Here is a 20016-nt window from a genome sequence, read left to right as displayed (position 1 = left end):
GAAGCACCAAAGGGGAACGATCCAAGCACGATCCACACACCAAATCAACATATATACACATAGAAGAGGTAAAGAAGTCCCTACCTCACAACAATGGCCGAGATTCAAACGATTTGGTCGAGCCCTAGCCTCCCCAAACTCCGAAATCGACGAGAGCTTCCCTCCAAGCTTGACCCACGAAATTTTTAGCTCGAGCACGCGATTGGAAGGCCGGAGGGAGGTTGATCCTTAAGGTTCTTAAGGTATTTGACGAGTTTTTATAGTGAGAGGATAAGAGAGAGAGAGAAGATCGGTGAAGAGAGAGGGAGAGAACGGATGAGAGAGAGATATATATATGGAGATATATAATCTCCTACACACACATCCAATCTATTTATACTCTCATATCTTTATATCACATTCACACTCCCTCAAGTCTCTACTCTTTCACTTCAACCCTCAATTCAAATAACCACTAAATAATTCCTACTTTTCCCATTTAGTCATTGAATAAATATTTCAATAATAAATAAATAAATAAAAATTTATCCGGGTCTCTACAAAACTATTTTTTACACAAAATCTGTTTTAAAAAAATTGTATTTATAGTTTTTAAAATTTCAAAACTATTTGTGTAAATATAATTCTTTCAAAATTTCTCAAAATTGTATTTATAGTTTTTAAGTGAACAAAGTGTGTTTTTTGAAAAACTGTATCTAACATCAACTGTTTTTTTTTTCCTTCAAAAATTGCGTTTTCAAAAAATATGCGTGAAATGAAGGGAAAAAGTTTGGAGGGCCCATTGGTTTTGATTATAGGCAAAAAATAACCAATGTGGAATTTGACATTGTTAACTTTAGCAATCTTTAAATGGATAATCATAATCTGATGTGACATGTTTTGATTATTCACATTTGCTTATTCCACACTGTTGATGCTCTTAAAAAATTAAAAATAATTGGCAACTAAACTCAACTTATCCCCGAATGTGTGCCTCAGTCATTGGCGACAACAAAAAGTTTGTTGCTGAGACTCAACAAATAAGCAACCCAAATATTTAGCATACATTGGATGGAATGAAAGTAAACACAAAAAAAACAAGTCGATTATGGCCTCCATACGTAAATATATCAGGTCAACAATTCTTTGCAATTATAGAGTGGGTTTGGAATGAAAATTTAAGTTATTTTTTGGTCTTTATTCAATTTTTTTTTTGCACTTGTTTGTTTTACATCAAACTTTTGTGATTTATTGATGAAAAGTAAAAAATAAAATTAATTGAAACTTATAATTTTTTGAATAAAGACAAAAATAAGTCAAACGGAAAATTATTTTACTTATCTTTGTCTTTTTAAAAAAATTATGAGTTTCGATCAAATTTTTTTACTTTTCCGATTTCTCTCGCCGAGACGAGTCAATAACTCACAAAAGTTTGACGCAAAATTAAAAAATATGATTATTTTGAATAAAAACAAAAAATAAGTTATGGAATACTATTTGACCTTTAAAGCAAAATCCACCCATAGTACGGAGGAGAGCGAAAACTCTAGAATACTAGTTCCTATCTCCTTTACAAAACCTAGATATCAACTCATTAGGCTCTCTTTGAAATTTAAGGGGAAAAAAGGAAAATTTAAAAAATCTCACTTTTTATTATTTGGTTGAAAGAGAAAAAGAGAAGAAATAATTTTTTTTAATTTGAATGATAAATTTTGCCTCTCATTTTTTGCCCATTTAATTTCTTTTCTTTTCTTTTCCTTAGGTTCTAAAGGAGCCTAAAAGCTAGGAATTAGTGCATCTCCAACCTTCACCCATTTTTTCTCTCTATATTTGAGTCAAATTTGGGTAAAAACCCTTTTTGGGTAGATACATCTCCAATCATCAAACCCAAATTCCCTACACTCAAACCCAAATCCCCTAGGGCTCCCTCTTTAAACGTCTGCACTAGATTCGAAGCCCTCATTGAAGCCCCACAAACGCCGTCCTGCCACCACTGGAGACCCCATCGACGACGCCTCACCACCACCGAAGCCCTCACCATGTCTCTCTCTCTCTCTCTCCTCTCCTTCACAGCTCAAACTCTTAACCCTAGGGAGGCTCTGCAACTCCGGCGAAACTTGCACCAGCTCCGATGAAGTCTGCAACTCCGACAAAACTATGCACCGTTTCCGGTGAAAACTTTGTGACCAGCTCATTCACAGTTCATACCAAGTAGGGCTCTCTCTCTCTTTCGCTCTCTCTCTAGCCGTTGGGAAAATAGGTCAAGACAAAAGTTGTTCCAGATTTGAAGGAAAGAATGGGTAAAACTCAAAAATGGGGAAGGGTTTGGTCATGATTGAAGATAAGTTTTTGATGTTTTTGCCCAAATTTTGAATTTGGGAAAGGATTTAGGTAAAACCGGATATGCTCTCCCCTCATACATATTTTTACCCAAATTTGAGTAAAAATTTGATTTGGTTATGCATAAATTTGAGTAAAATCTTCATTAATGGCAATATTGTAAATTTTGAAGGTGTGAAATTTGCGTTCAAAAATTTGAGTAAGATTTTGAGTCTTAACCAGATTTGAGTCTAAATTTGGTATAGATTTGGGTAAGAAGTGGAGAAGCGTTTTGAATGATTTTTGCTCAAATTTAAGTCTGAGTCAAGATTTAAGTAACCAGCGGAGTTGCTCTGACCATCTTCCAAAACTAGTCTGTAGCATCTTCCAAACCCTTTCGAAACATTATTAAAGCATCTCCAATGGAGATGTATTTTGGAACTGGATGGATAGTTAGTATTTTAGATGAAAAAAGTAGTTAAAAGTTAGTTGGATGTAAAATAGAACACACTACTGTCCAACGGTGAGATGAAAAAAAGAGATGGATAATTAATTAATTTTTTCCCTTTCAAAAATAATTTTGGTATCCGATTGAGGACTTAAAATAAAAAATTATTCCGAAAAAAAATAAACACTTTGGTCCCAGTTTACAACTCAACTAACTTAAATCCACTATTTACAACCCCGCCCCCCCAAGAACCAGAGGAGATGAAAACCCCCCTCCCTCTCTCTCTCTCTCTCTCTCGTTGATCTCTCTTTCTCCGGTTAGGGAGCGACTGAAACCCTAGCTCCCCTATGCTTATGATCACCGACTGTTCCCTTTGATATCCCTGTCTCTCATCGGCGAGATCCCTCTCTCTCTCTCTCACTGGATTCCGGCATTTTTTGGTCACTCCAGCGAAGATTTGCAGAAACCGGCGACGAGGAACAAATTCCGGCCAACTTTCCTGCGAATACAGGTAACTCCGGTCGTCCATCATTATTCTGGTATTACAGTTGGATTTGATGATGTTTGATGACCTGTAATTTATAGCTGTAGCCAAAAGGGGATGGAAATATACATCTCTTTTTCCATCTATGCCATTTTACATCCAGATTTCTGCTATTTTACATCCCCATTGGAGGGTTTTTTTTGCTTCCAGGTTCTATTATAAGTATAGAACCTGGTTTCCATCGCAAAAAGCTTGAATCAAATACTCAACCGTATTTATCCATCATCTCCCCGTACAACTTACAAGCAACATCAATCTTCCCAGCTGGAACGAAACGAAACAAACCGAATTCTTACCCCCTTCCCCTTCTCCTTCTCTCGAGTTTTAATCAGCCACTAGAGTTCAGCCGGGGGGCGGCGCCCCCGCTTCTCCTCCCTCCTGGGCGTCTCTACATTTTCCCCTCTCCCTTCCCTTCCTTCCTTCTTTTCTCTTCTTCTCCAATCTGCTTTTTCCGACTCGTCTGGCTGCCGACGGTGGCTATTGTTAAATGTCCCCGGTTTTGGCCTAACGGTTATGGGCTGCTTAAGGGGTTCCCGCCGGCCTTCCGCTTCCTGTCCCCTACCCGTTCTTGCTTTTGCTTCCTTACCGGGGAGTGCCCGCCGGCCTACACTGCTGGGTGTGGCCGGATCTGGCCTGACGGTGTTGCGGTTCTCGCCGGGGGGTGGTGGTGTTTCAAGTTTGAGGCTGCGACCAGTTGGCTTGCGGCGCCCCCGAGAGTTCGGATTTGGGGATTAGGGTTTTAGATTGCGCGAGGTGGGTTTTGGCAGAGGATTATGGTTTTGAAAGAGGGGGTGTGGAGGTCTGGCCATTCACTGCAACTGGTGATTTTTTTGGGTGTTGGGGGGGGGGGGGGGTGGGTTGTGGTTTGTTCCTACTATTTGTTTATTTTTTGGTTATAAACAGATACAGAAGATGTAGAAATGGGGGCAAAAGTATAGAAGCATTACTAATTGTAGAATCTCAAAGCAACTGAGGATGAAAGGAAGTGTTACCAGGTGTTGGTCAACTACGGTGGTTCGTACTGATAGATCTAAGCCAATGCTCGAGATTTGAAGTAGGAGATACAAGACTGATTAAAAAAGACAGAGAAGGAGATACTAGATGCCCAAGAAAGGCTAAACATAATGAAAGGGCAATTAGGTAACTGAACTCTTTTTGTTGGCATAACCCCTTAATCGATTATTGGATAGACGAGGGGTGTAAGTGGCGAGTTTAATAGATGACGGGTTGTCATTGATAAAGAGTGATATATGAGGGGATGTTTATTATTTTTACCTTTGTAATTATCTTTGGTATATATTTTTAAAGGTGCTTAATAGAGTTTATAAGAGTTTCAAAAAATAGAGTTGATAAGAGTTTCAAAAAATAGAGTTGATAAGAGTCTTTTTGTTTAATCTTGCACATGAACTGAAAACCCATGAATTTAATTTTGCAGTGACTTCTACGCTTTGGGCAAAGCCTGAAAGAACAACAGAGCATGGCTCATTGTAAATTGTTTTGTATGTTTCAATGTTTGCATGACATGACATCTACAACTTCAAAACGTTTTGCAGCAAGGGCAGTGCATCAACTCAAGTCTCCAGATAGTAAAGAAGATGGTTTGTTTCACATTCTTACGAACCTTTTCTTTTGACACCCCTGTTTTCGGCTTTTCTTTTTGATTGCCTTGTTTTTCTCGCTTTATTCTGAATCAGCAGTTGTTTACGTGATGAAATCTCATTTCATTTTCTGTATGGTTGCGCAGGAATGAGAAGGCCTTTTGTAACAAGGGGGAATGGCAAGGACAAACCTCAGTCTAAATTAGAAAGAAATGTACTACAAGAACTAAATTCAGCAGAATATGTCAATTGTTGACCACTTCAACATATATGTCGAAGGAGAAGACAAATGGACAAAACATTATCTGAGTACTATTCTCACTTAGCCTGGTCGTTCCATGCAATGATTCATCTGTTTTGTCCTTTTTGTTTTGGTATGTCATTTATTGGTTCATCTACCCTTGGCCTAACACCAAGTGTTTAACACAGGAATGAGTTCACCTGGTTGCCATCACCCCAACCACCCCGCTTGAATGATAAGAGCATACCTAACATGCACTACTTCAACATTCGTATTCGAAAACCAAGGCTTCCTTTTATCCCCAAACCCTCACTTCCTCTTTGATGTTCTAGGGCAAAGAAGATTAGGCTACCATAAACAAGCCAAGAGCTATAGTAAATGGACCTTCATTTAAAACCATACGAATTCTCAAACATAAAGCTCAAGGAATTGGGTTTGGATCTCGCATCGGTGAAGCAAAGCCTATAAGGAATGGTCAACAGCCTGCAGGTAAAGGGTCACCTCCGAATACCTACACAACATAATTGGATGTTGATATCTTTCAACCGAAAAGGGCTCAACTTATATGGGCCTCTTGAGACGAGAACAGGGTGCGCTTTGACCGTGTCTACGAGGCATAGTTGAATGCAGATATCTTGGAAGCAAGGTGTTGTATATCAAGCTGAGAAACCTGGTCAACTACTCCCCTATGTGCTAATCACTGGCATCTCGACCCGACGCCCATCATAGCTATAGCGGCCTAGCCTAATCTAAGAAGTGCATAAATGTGCCTCCTTCGGAATCAATTAGAAAACAAGATACTAGTTTGAGATCAATGAAATAAACCAAAATGTTATGGTCTTACAGGAACGTGTGATTATGTTGTTAGGCCCATGGGCAGAATCTTAGCATGACCCCCTCCACCCTGCGATGTGTAAGCCCTAAGCTAGCTCCTTTGGCTGCCTGGTGCTATTCCACTCAAAGATGTCTCATTTCCCCTAGAAGCCGACGCATGGTGTAGACCTGTTTTGGGTTGAAGCCATCCCCGTTGATTTGCATTCTTAGTTTGCAAATATATGAATTGCTTATATAGGCCAAGACAAACCTCTGCCCAAATGAGAAAGAAAGGTACTACCAGAACTGGAATGCGCAAAATATGTCAATTGTTGACCGCTTGACATATACGTCGAATACAACTTAGGCAACATTATCGAGAACTATTCACTAGGGTACCCAGAGTCACTTAGCCGGGTCGTTCCATGCAAATGATTTTTTTACGTCTTTTTCTTTTCTGTTTTGGTGTGTTGTTCAATGAGTGGCCAAAGGGCCAAGTGTTCACACACGAATGAGTTCACCATTCGCCATTGCCCTTTCCTCCCCGCTTCGGCCATGTTTAGATCTCAATAGAGGATGGGAAAGTTAATTTTCCCACATAATTTAGAGTGTTCAGTTACCAGGAAATGAGGAGATCCTGGAAAATGGTTTTCCCAACAGGACTCACCTACCTTTAAAACAGATCTTGCAGAAGATATGGAATTTAGCGTCCCGGAAAAGTTATTTCCTCCCCCATTCTCAAGATTTTTGTAGCCAATATTCTCCCTCTCTCCTTTATTTCCCTTATTTCATACAAAGCCAACCTTACAAGTCCCAACAGAACACCAGTCCAAAGCGTCGCTATTTCCATCACCAACACATATTTTGAACAAAATCGGGAGAACAAAATATAAAACACTTGGGGACAAAAATTATTTGATCTAGATAGCCATCCTAAAAGAAGTAGAACTTCATATCAGAAGTTGAAAGTTCTAGGTAGATCTATATAAAATTGTTTGTTGGGAAAATTTTCGTCTAGTAATTAATTTCTCCCGATTTTAGTCTAGTAACCAATTGACACATCTTATCCCGCCCCCCCTTCTTTTTTTCTGCCCCCCCCCCCCCCCCCCCCCCCCCCCCCCCGCTTTCTCTGAATCGCAACTCCTTATCCTTCTCTCTCACGGTCGCCAACGATCGTCATCTTGCTAGTAGGTTAACCTTGTACTCATTTTTGGTGCGGAACTAGAAGGTAACACTCAGACACATATTTGTTCTTTGCTGTGATGGAAGAGCTGCTGTTGTGCTCTACTTGACCCCTGTTTCGTTGCTCAAGAACAGAGCAGAAGTGGGATTGCAATTGTTAGTTGATGCAAGTAACACTTAAGCACATATTTGTTCTTTTTCGATTGCAGGTTGATGTCTAATGATTGAACAATTGAGTTTCCATTGGTGCATCTTGGTTAGGGAAAATCGATTCATGTTTCTGAGATAGTTGTGTCTTGTTTGTGATTTCTCAAACCGAATTTTCCATCCTAAATATGGTTACCCATTTGGTTTGGGGATTACCCAAACCCCGTTTGGTTCGGTTATGGTTCATTCCTCTTCTTCCCATTCGGGTATTGGGGCGGATTTGGGTGGGCTTTTGGTTTCGGGGGTACAAAATACCCATATCCTCCCCGATTGCCATTCCTAAGGTTGAGGGAGGGGATGGGAGTGTAGTGAGAGAGAACACCTGTGATAGAGAGGAGTGATAGAGAGTACAATTAAAGTTGAGTTAAAACTTGTGTCTGTAGAACTGGCCTGATATATGTAAGTATATACAAGCGTCCTACTGTGCTATGCACGGAAGCAAGGAACAAATTTTATTATGTGTAATATGTAAAGGCCAGCTATTCGCAACCCACTATTTTCTCCATAAAGCCCTATTTCTACATTCAACGCATGACCCTTTTCTACTTTTACTAATTTACTAATACAACCCAACCCCCTACATTTCCCAACATACCTCTCCTCTTAAAACCCCTCCACCACCAGGACCTCCATAACCGCCACCACCGCCAACATGACACCTCTTACACCACCACGTTCTCCACCACCACCACCACCACCACCACCACAATCTCGACGACTTCCAGTCCTGAAAATGTGATAGAATTTCGGGTTTTAAAATCCCAACATCTTTACGAAATTCGGATTCTAATACGTGAAAATCTTCAACATATACGGGTTTTAATATTCGAATGGTTTTAGAACTAGATTCATACTTTAAGTTTTGAATATATAAAGGAAAAGAGATTACTTTGAGAGTGCCATTGCCATGCCTCAATAGTACTTTGGTGTGGAAAACAAATGCCAAGTTACAGGCACACCATGTTCATTTGTCGTTGTGCTATATTTTGACCTCTACATTTCCGCTAGCAACATGTGGTAGCAAACCTTTGAGAGCTATTACTAATGTTGTCTAAGCAATAAGTTTCTCATGTACGAAGGATCCGTCATCTCACTACTTTCTTCATCACTTGGTGGATCTGTTCTCTTATCAAGCACTTCAACTCCATCTTCATCTTCATCCCATGCTTTTTTGGAAATGGAAAATGATAGTATGTGGGCTCAATGTTTAATAGCCTTTCCTACTACCCACTTGAATAAGAAATGGTTGACAGACTTTGTAAATCGCAAGTCTTGCTGCTGGTATGGCACCCCTACACGTACCCCTCTTTACTAAACCATAATCTATGTTGTCAACAATGTTACCCCCTACTTTGGATGCACAATTAGTGTCGTGCCCGCGGTAATCCGCTATAGTTTTAGCCTTTTCAGTCTAAAGCCCACCCTATTCGTAGTAGTTGCACTAAGCTCCAATCACTTTACTGCATTAGTCATTAGTAACATAGACTGAGAATAATAAGTCATTGAACGAAAGGCTAAATTTGGTATAAAAAAGACAAAAAGGGTGCCAAGGAAAATAACTAACTTATTAGACCTGAAAGTTTTGTCATTGCTCAGAGGAATTTGTACTCTCTTTTTTTAGTGGTCTAATTCTCTTATCGGAAAAGTTCTTTGAGTTCATACATAGTCCAGAATCAATTACAGCAACAACAATTTCATTTTGCTTTGTAGCAATGACATCGTCGTTGCTGTAATTGATTCTTGTATATGTATGAACTCAAAGAGTTTTTCCGATAAGGGAATTAGACCACTAAACAAAGAGCACAAATTCCCTCTGAGCAATGACAAAACTTTCAAGCCTAATAAGTTAGTTTTTTTCGCTTGGCGCCCTTTTGTCTTTTTTTTATATCACATTTAGCCTTTAATTCATTGACTTACTATTCTCGGTCTACGTTACTAATGTTTAATGTAATAAGGTGATTGGAGCTTATTGCTACTACTACGAAGATAAGCCTTGGACTGAAAATGCTAAAATTATAGTGGATTATTGCGGGCACGTCACTAATTGTGCATCCATAGTAGAGGGTAACATTGTCGACAACATAGGTTTCGGTTTAGTAAAGAAGGTACATGTAGGGGTGTCGTACCAGCAGCAAGACTAGCGATTTACAAAGTACGCCATTTCTTATTTAGGGGTGCTGTAGGAAAGACTATTAAGTATTGAGCCTAGATGTTGTCATTTTCCATTTTTGAAAAACCACGGGATGAAGTTGAAATGTTTGGTAAGAGAACGGATCCACCAAGCGATGAAGAAAGTAGTGAGATGACGGTTCCTTCGTACGTGAAAAATTATATTGCTCGGACAACATTAGTAGCAACTCTCAAGGGTTTGTTATCATGTGTTGCTAGCAGAAATGTAGAGGTTAGAAATACAACACCATGGCAAATGAATGTGGGTGCTTGTAACTCGCCATTTGTTTTCCACACTAAAGTAGTATTGGGGCATGGGTATGGGTACGAATATGTTGTTTCGACAATCAGCATCTAGGGCACAACCCAAGGAGAAACCAGGGATGGTTTAGGCACCTATGCATGTATCCAATTCCTGTGAATATAGAGCCCTCCCCTCACCTTTTCTGTGACTCTAGCAACTGGCCAGTGGAGTATAAAATTTCTCATCAGTGACTTTTCTCTCTTTATATATGGTTCCTTGAATAAGAAGAGGACTGTAAAATATAAAAGGACTAAAAGTAATTGCAAAAACATGCTAGCTAAGAGAATGATCTTTTTGAGGTGGAAAGTAAAGAGAATAGTCACTTCTCTCGTGCTATTACAACGGGGCTCTTAAGTCCTAATAGTGTACCTTTTGCTCTTCCATTCAAGCTCTGTTGAAAAAAGACCATCTTCGACTTTGATTACTTTCTCCAATCAGTTACCCTTACATGCATGTCAAAGTTTATTTCCTAGAATGTATCAGTAAAGCACAAAATGGTGGGATTGACTTGGATCTCAATGCCCTCAAAAGAAGTCACATGAGCTGAATATGTTTTTTCTTTTACTTCCTCTGGAACCCACATCTTTTAGCTTCCTCCAAAATACCCGTGTGTAATAAACATCATTGAGAAATGCTTTGAATGAGGGGTAATTTAGGTTGAAAAAATATATTTATCTCACATGACTTCTTCTGAGGGGGTTGAGATCCAAGTCGATCCCGCCATTTTGTGCTTTACTGATACATTCCAGGAAATAAGCTTTGACATGCACTTGAGAGTAACTGATTGGAACAAAGCCGAAGATGATTTCTTTTAGCAGAGTTTGAATGGAAGAGCAAAAAGTACATTGTTAGGAGCCCTGTTGTAATAGCACAAGAGAAGTGATTGTTCTCTTAACTTTCCACTTCAAAAAGATCATTTTTTTAGCGAGCATGTTTTTGCAATTACTTTTAGTCATTTTATATTTTGTAGTCCTCTTCTTATTCAAAGAATCAGAGAGAAAAACCACTGATCAAAAATTCTAGTATAGTCCATTGGCCAGCTACTAGAGTCACAGAAAATGCAAGGGAAGAGCTCCATATTCATAGGAATTGGATATCATGCGTAGGTGCCACTGTTATATTGTGCTGTAGGTGCACGTAGAGTTTCAGACGTCGTGGTTGTAGCTGTTGAATTTTTATGGTTCTGTTGTTTACATGTTTTGGTGTTGAAACAGAGCCAGTATCCATCGGGGTGCATATTCACAGGAATTGGATATCATGCATAGGTGCCACCGATATATTGTGTTGTAGGTGCACGTAGAGTTCCAAAAGTGGTGGTTGTAGCTGTTGAATTTTTATGGTTCTGTTGTTTACATGTTTTTGTGCTGTAACAGAGCCAGTGTCCATCGGGTATTGGGGAGACTTGTTTTGTTGAATTTAAGAGGCTGCAGAAATCTGAGGAAACTCCAAAACATTATTTATTAAGTTGATTGCTCCTCCGTCCTTTATGCTTTCGAGTTTGGTGACAGTGTCATTTTATGAATATGTCAATGGACTGGACTGAACTTTGATTTTATCCAAAATGCCTACTTGATCTTGATCAAATTTCTAATCTCCTTCCATAAAGCTGCAATACCTTCAAAATAGTAAGCATTTCTGGTTCCCCTAATACACAAGATTATTGCTAAGCCAGTGCATCCAGTATCATTTTGATACCCATACCATCCCCCACCATTTCGAACACTTTTTGCCCAAACCCTCCAAACATTAACCCTGTAATAGAACATGATGTGAAATCACAACCAAATTTCTACGTAATTTGCCCCTAGCCTAGCCTCCTCATCCTCAATACTGCTGATACTTGAATAAAATTTACCTGAAATAGCTTAGGTTTATTACTCTACCCTAAATCATATTTTCAAATCATGGCTCTCTTTATTTCCAATTTGTTCTACGGTCACATTATCACATATTCTTGTGTTCCTGCATGTTTGCCATTTACGTCACAGTTTCCTCTCTTTTTTGACTGGGAAGTTTCAGAATTTGGCATTTAGTGATATTGGTTTTGAGCCGCAATAGCTCGTGTTATTCAAGCCTTGCTTCCTGGTTTTGCATCACCAAGTACACACATGTACAGCTTTGATCCTATTCTCTCTGTGTGTGTGTGTGTGTGTGTGTGTGGGGCAATTCAGTCTCCGTGCCAATTGCATTTTGTATTGGTAGTTATTCAGCCACTGACTTCTTAATCTTCTACCTGGAAAAGCAGCTTCCTCTGGCCTCTTCAGATTTATGTCAAGACTGTTGTTCAGTTTTAACTTATGCTCATAGTGTAATTAATTAAGCCTTGATTCTGCATAATTTTCTGCCTTGAAATTTTGCGGTTTTTTGCATTGTTTCGTTGGAAGCTTCCTTGTGATCAGCACAGGCTGGTACCTGTGTGTACCCAAAAATGGAAAAAAGAACACTGTCTGATAGATCTGCATGTCTACATTTTGTTTACTTGAAAGATAATTATGTGTCTATATCATGTTTACTCAAGATTATTGCATATAACATGAAGAAATGGCCTAACTAGTTGATAATAGGGCTTTTAGGGACACTTGTAACTGGAGAAACACAATGCTGTCTGGGGGAAAAGAACTAAGAAAGATGATAATGGTATGCTGTTCATTCTTGTGAACATTAATGATTCAAAATCATCATCTGACTAGTACAAAAGACTGTAAAACATCAGAAATGCGGAGTCATGGCAGGTCCATACCAGACCATCAGGATGTTACCTCTACAGGTTTTTAATGGACTCAGCCAAGGATGTTACTTTGAATTTTACTTCCCAGCGAATTTGTTTAGTATAGAATACCAGCTTCTCACGATGTTTGAATCAAATACTGAATGCAGGAGTCAGATCTGATTAAATATTGGAATGTGACCATGGTTGTTCTTCCTGCAGGAAATTCTTGTAAATGATGATAATGCGAGTATTCATTATGTCTGGTCAGCCATAAACTGCTGTTTTTCGTAATATTGTGTACTTTTGATTATGTTTCCTTGTGAGAGAGATGCTGTTGCTTAGCTGGAAGTTCTTTGCTTTGTCTGTGATCAGCAGAGTTTGTTTCTTTTTCTTTTTCTTTGTTTTTAGTTTCGCATATTGAAGTGTTGATATTTAAGCAGAACAATTGGAATGACGTTTGGATTATCCTAGCCTGCAGCAGATTCCATTTCAGGCAGTGTCCAATACTCTACTGGTCTCATTTTCATATTAGCTGTATTTGTTTCTGTAGGACTTTATGCTAGCTTCATCAATTGCACGAGCTGAAAATTCCTGATGGTTGTTCCTAGTCCGTTTCAATAATTTTTTTCCCTGGTCAAGAAGTCATATTAACTGTATTTGTTTGTGTAGGACATTATGCTAGCTTCTTCAATTGCACGCTTACTGAAAATTTCCTGCTGGTTGTTCCTAGTCTGTATTTGTTTCTGCAAGCCTTAGTAATACCAAGTATCATTGATGTGTTTTCTTTTTTGATTTCCTGTGTTGGATCTACTCCTGTAATTAGGACTACAAGAGTAGTTTCTTGGAACAATCCATGTTGAGTGGATGCTCAAGAAGATTAGAGCTCCACAGGTGTTTAATAACCCCTCGTAAGTTAGAGGTTTCGAGCTTGGAAATTTGTTTTAATACCAAGTATCATTGATGTGTTTTCTTTTTTGATTTCCTGTGTTGGATCTACTCCTGTATTTAGGACTACAAGAGTAGTTTCTTGGAACAATCCATGTTGAGTGGATGCTCAAGAAGATTAGAGCTCCACAGGTGTTTAATCACCCCTCGTAAGTTAGAAGTTTCGAGCTTGGAAATTTGTTTCTGTTATGGCATAGAACACTATCTCAAGTTGCTTATGCTGTAACAACTCTGGCACACAATCTTTATCAGAAGAAATCCTCGGTTCCACTCTCGTGAAGAATTGAAGAAAGGTGCCAAGAAACATGGATACTGTGGGCTTCAACCAAAATCAAGAATCTCACGTATGAGTACTTGCACCCCTTTCATTCAATTCAACAGTGAGCTATCTTATATTTGGGTGTTCTCTTGTGCTTGTTTGCAGTGGTTCCTGGTTGAAGGAATGAATCAAATATTGTGCTTCTCAACTTGGTATTTGTTGAAGAAGTGTATACGGTTAATGAGAGACAAATTATTCCAAGTTCTTCAGAGTTTGAAGTTGGAGACAATCTAGGTTGGAAACCTTTCTACGTACCAGGAAGACCATCAAATGAGATTAAGGAGCAACGCACAAACTCTTGTCAATATAGTTTTATTGGATCTATGGCTTTCACTAGTTTGGAATCTGGCTACATGCAGATGGCTGAATAAAGCATGCAACCCCCGGGGGCCCGTTACTTTGGGTCAAGATGAAATTGTTGCCTCAGCGATGAAATTGTTGCCTCAGCTCTTACTTCAATGTTAAATTGAAGATTGTTCTAGGTGGAGGAAGCCAAGGTGGAGAGTAGTGCTGCCATGCCAAAAGAGAAGTATCAGATGGGAACAATTTAAAGACCACACATACATGTGCAAATACTTGCACACCCAGTCAACGCATACTGCATTGATGCACCACCCTGGTGACAACTGCGATGAGATATTATTGAGTGTGTTCCTCAATGTAGATGAGACTTGAATGCATAATTACTCATGCATAATTACTCATCAATGGCACTATTGTTATTCCTTTTATAGTTAGCCGCTCCAAATTCGTTCTCTTTCCGTAAGGAATTCTTAAACCGCTTCCCTCCATTCAAGACAGTAAAATTAAGAGTACAGTTACCACGTATTGTGATCAGACTTGACACTTCGATGTTGGAATTACCAATTCTTGTTGCAAAAGTTACTAAATTTTATGATAATTTTTGCCTTTTGCATAGCAACAATGACTATGTATTGACAAGTTCATATTAACTCAATCAAAAGTATACCAACTTATTAATATTAGGCGTAACATACTAACATTGTCACACCATATCAGGCAAATTACATACCAAGAGAGAAAAAGTAGCGGAGTGGCTTGAGAGAAAAGGGAGAGCATGGTGTTTCTTTGACTGGCTAGAGTCCTAGAGTCCAATGGTTCATGTGAGATTTTGAAGTTCCGAAGGCTACAAACAGGGAAGCACAATTTTGTGGCATTCATGCCCCCAAACCAGCCTGGGGCATGTTAGCTAACCCAAACATGCAAGATCCCGGAGTGCTGAAAACATTTATTCCGCTCAATGGCAGTAGAACTCAATTCGAAAACGACTTTATACGGTCTTCGAGACGCCATTTTCAGTTGACTTCTACACCTTAAACTAACAACCAAAGGAAGTAAAGTAAATTATTTGTTGCACACTCTTCGTTATCAATGAAGTATCTTATCAACTTTTTACCACAAAAAAAAAAAAAAGATTTGTTGCAACCATTCACAACAGTTATCACTATTTTGAAAACCTAAGTTATTGGCAGATCGAAGCCCAATTTATGACGAGAAAACCCTTAAAACACAAAGTTTAATGCGTGCTAATAAAAGCATCAGCAAGCAAGAACATAAGACGCGCATTAAAATGTTTGTTCCTTGCTGCAACTAAACCAAGAATGTTATTAAAACTCTTTACAACGTTTTTTTTCTCACTTAGCTAACCAAGTTATACTACTGCTAAGTGACTTAAATCTTTGTAATTCGATATGTTATGTTTTTCAAACAGTTACGAATGAAAATGATCAACATAAATTCAGAGATTTGGTTATTGTTTATATCTGAAAATAACAAAGGGGACATCCAAGGTCCTCGGGAGTGTAGATTATTATAAAAAAGGTAGCATATTGCAATATGGGCAAATTGCTTGACCTTTCTGGATAACCATGAATTTTGCACGCAAAAAAACAATGTATTAGGATGATTTTTTTTTTCAATTTTTTTTACACCACTTTAAAGATCTCGTTAAGAAGTAAAAACTTACAATAAGTTTTTATTAAAAAAAATATAGAATTTTTTTTTAGAAATTGATATTCACACTTTCTTTTTTGTTATCTACACTCCCTTTTTTATTTTTTAGTGTTGAAAGTGTGAGTGAATAGTAATTTCCTATATTTTTCATGCAAAATGAACGATTATCCAAAAAAAGGTTGAGCAATTTGGGACTAAGGAGTACCTTCCATCCGTAGGAAGATTGTAAGGTCATTTATTAGAATCCAAATTGATACTTGACTGAAGTATGAGGGTTTCATGAGTAAAATAAAAAATAAAAGGAGTAAAGTGATACCAAGTGTAAAGTGCAAGGGTGCAAAGTTCAATTTACCCAAATTTGTCTCGTATAAAGTTGATGGGCGACTTCGTTGTTTGATTGAAAGTGCAAGGGTGCAAAGTTCAATCTCTCTCTCTCTCTCTCGTTTGTTCGTTTGTATTTCAGTCATTCGTCTCACTTTGTCAAGTTCCGATAATAAGTTTCTCACACGTGGATTCAAGCGTTCAAGTATAATATATCTAGGGTTTCTGTTTAATTTGCGTATACATACATTAATATGATTTTTGTAAGGAAACCGGAGGAATTGTTATATATTTCGGTTTTAGTAACGTTTACTAGCGGTCTATGTGTGTGCGAGACGGATTTTGATGGTGTTTCTCGGCATTCGTTTTGGGAAATTTAGATTTTGTCTTTTTTTATATTTTACTTTTTCCGTCTTCCTTGAAATACAGTCAAAATTCGACTTGTACACGCATCGTTCGAACCTGACCTCTAGTTAAGAACATATATATGGGATAGGTACAGAAATAAACGAAGAGGCACATGTGTATTTCCTTCCGCTCCTATCCTGACTCAAGAAGAGTTCTAACCGGGTATGTGCAATGATCATTGCACTTTTGTAAATACTAGTAACGTTGCACGTGCGTTGCATGTGAAAGATTTGTCATACATTTTTTTATATGGAGTATAGAAACTAAAATGCCACTCTAGGCCTGCCCTTTTTTTTTTCTTTCCCTCTTTTGGAATGGTTCTACAGCATAACGCTATTGAGTTCCTCAAGTATTTTGAAAGTAAGGGGTATGCTATTTCTTTATTTAAATTTATTTTCGAAAGCAACCACATTGTATATGTATTGGCAATGGTTAGGCCTGTCTAGTCCTTTCCAGCTCATACCCCATTGATCTTTCCATCTAGGGTAATGCATGGTTCTTTAGATTCTTGGCTTGTCTTCCACGGCCTGAAATTTTTATGCGTGTTTGGTACTTTTCTCTATTTAGCCTATTGATGCAATGTTTGTGTCACTTTTTTCTCTATTGCCCCAGGAAAACATGGATTTGGATGAAAACAGTCGCTCAGGTATGTCTCTCTCTCTCTATTTAGAGATTGGATACCTGTTTATATCTGCATTTTATGATCCCCATCACTAGGGAGACAAACTGTATTAGATTCTTTGCTCTGATACCTTTTGTTTACGATGCTTCTTGGAGATGCCCTTGCAAGTTTGGAGTTAATAGCAATAGTAGTTTGCAGAGATAGTCAGTGACAGTTACCAAACTAGAAATTTGCTGTCTCTTTAGTTATTCAAGTGATGGTTTGAACACTTCCGTTAGTGTTTTGTTTGTGGGTTGGGTTAGGAGTAGATGTTTAATGTCATTCTTGATTTGAACCATCTTTATGCAGGAAAGGTTAAGCAGCGCAAAACTGAGATCTACACTCCTATAGATGACAAACGAGATCCCCTTCCAGTTCCAGGAGCAGAGGTGGTGCAAGATAATTAGTTTCTCTAGTTCTTACTTCCTACTGCTTCCTGTTTAATTTTTCATGTCGATTCATTTTGATGAAGTATGGGCATTTTGCATGTGTACGAACTCTAAGATTTGCAAGTCAATTTGCCCCATTCGCTTTGTAGGTTGCATCTCTAAGATACTTGATCTGTTCACATTTCGTTGTAGTATTTGCAGGTATCGATCAAATATGGATTGTGAAAGCTGTTGTTTGGCCTACTTAATTGGCCTAAAATTTCCAATGCACCGATTCCTACCTCCTAACTGATCCTAATTAAGTTTCCTACGTTAGAACAATTGGATATGAGTTAAGATTTGAATCCCGCGTATCGCCATTCCTTAATGCAGCTGCACATGGTTTACTTGACCGGTAAACCAATAGGGGGCAATGGAGCTTCCTTAGCTTATCACTAAGGATGTCAATCTCAGCTGACCCGTTCGAATCCGCCCCGTTCCCCGCCCTGAAAATTCCCGAACTTTAGGGATTCGTTTGGGGATTGGGTAGGGTATGGAGAATTTTTTAAAAAAAATTCGGGGATCGGGTAGGAGACGGTGATAGGTCTGTCCCAGCCCCGAACCCTACCCGTCCCCGTTTCCCGTTCGTTACCCGCCCCTCCCCGTCCCCGAATCCCCGAAATATATATATTTATATATAAAAAGTGATAAATATAGCCGTTCCTGATACCTTACTTTATTTTATTTTGTTGGCTTTTCTAATTCTGTTTGTGGAGCTTTGTTGGCTCTTAACTTCCTGGCCAACCGACAACTGTTACTAGTACTGTTTCCTCAGCTCTTTTCCCTGAAAAAAAATACAAAACAATCCAAGTCCTTTCGGCTTTCACATACTAGTATATGCTGTTAGGTGCTGAAATTGTGAAATACAGGTACCTGAATTCCGAATTCCAGAATCCCCGTTTTGGATCCCCGTTCTCCGTTTGGGTTGGGGATGGAGGAAAAAAACAAATTCCCATCGGAGATCGGGTCAGGGATGGGAATGGGATAGGGGGTATGGGTAGGGGGAGGTAGTACCCCGTCCCCGACCCGTCCCCATTGCCGTCCCCACTTATCACAAGAAGTTCCTGGAAAAAGTTTTTGGCAGGTGTGAAATGCTTTGCCTTATATGAGGATGTCCTCTATTAAGTTTACTAAACTTACCTTTTTAATTGGATGATTTCAGGCATGCTGAAAAAATAATCATCGTTTATAGCTACTCCGTGATTGGAAATTCATTTGGTGTCTGGCTTATAGACTCTCTCTCTCTCTCTGTGTGCGCGCATGCATGTCCGTGTTCGCATGCATGTTGGGAGGTTGTATATATGTGTGTTGATCAAGTTGCTTTATTTGCTTGCAGGGCAGGATGAAGCAAATCATATCCAATACGCCCACTACCACTATGAGATTCTCGATTAGATATTTATGAAGCTGTAATATTCTTACAAAATCATTGTTCAGATACGTAACGAGTTGTGATATATCTATGTACACACCGTGTGTTTAGTTTTTGTTACGGTAGAGCATTGTGATTTCAATCTTTTGAATCCTAAAAATGATTTCCTGGATGATATAACATTGTGTGCCTAGCTTTTTGATTTGTGGGAGCTTTCTATGATACTGTGATTTCTTGTGTCACTTTGTATTGTCGAGATCTATCATTTTCTTTCATTTGGTTTGGTGGCTAAAAATATTTTCCTAGATTGAAACTTTAATGAACTTCAATTGGACACCTTAAGTAATGAAGTAGTTATTCAATTAACCTTCAAATTAACTTGTCTAAATCCTTCAAATTACTTACACAAATTGCTAACTTTTTTTTTTTTTTTTTTTTTTTATCGATACAAGTAACATTTAGAGCCCAAAACATCCGAGGTCCTCAAATTGCCTAGATAAAACAAATACAAAATAATTACAGTTCAATCATAAATGGGCCTAACAAATAGAAACCAAAACAGCCCAAGAAAAATCCAAAACTAAACCCTACACACATCGCTTACTTGAACACATTAGTCGTTACCAACGTGGTAAGACAATGACATGGCTTAAATAGGGAGGAAATGTGGATGACTCACTCTTTCTTTTGGATGGAAAAATCCCAAACCCTAACACCCCCTTCATTTTTCATTTCCCTTCGCTCTTGTTAAAAGTTAAAACCAAAGCGTCACCCCTTTCCCCCTCCTCACTCATACCTCCATAACCAATCCCAAATCCTCCTCCATAACGCCTCAAGCTCCCGCTGCCGGAGCGTCCAATATAGAAGGACCTTCTGGGGCAGAATTGGCCTTTTTTCTTATTTTCAATTTCAATCCCAATCTCACTTTGATCTCTCCTGTAGCGACAACTATAACATTAAAACTATGTATTTACTAACTCCTTTAACCACATATTTCCCAATACACCAAGTTGAACCACCACCAAACTATTGATATTTTTGCCTTTTTCTTTTGAATGAGGTTTTGGCGTTTAA

General features: G+C 38.6%; 1 protein-coding gene across 1 annotated transcript in view; it reads left to right on the top strand.

The window, feature by feature from the left end:
• The first annotated feature begins 2958 nt into the window (after nt 1–2958).
• Nucleotides 2959–20016, top strand: part of LOC131313195 (subtilisin-like protease SBT5.5) — a 37822-nt gene continuing 20764 nt past the window's right edge. Inside the window, exons 1-3 of the mRNA XM_058341362.1 lie at nt 2959–3257; nt 4726–4888; nt 5035–5197. The gene's annotated coding sequence lies outside the window, so the exon portion shown is untranslated. The remainder of the gene's footprint in view (nt 3258–4725; nt 4889–5034; nt 5198–20016) is intronic.

Source organism: Rhododendron vialii, chromosome 13a (assembly GCF_030253575.1).
Source record: "Rhododendron vialii isolate Sample 1 chromosome 13a, ASM3025357v1".
NCBI lineage: Eukaryota > Viridiplantae > Streptophyta > Magnoliopsida > Ericales > Ericaceae > Rhododendron > Rhododendron vialii.
This window is presented reverse-complemented; position numbering and strand designations above follow the sequence as displayed.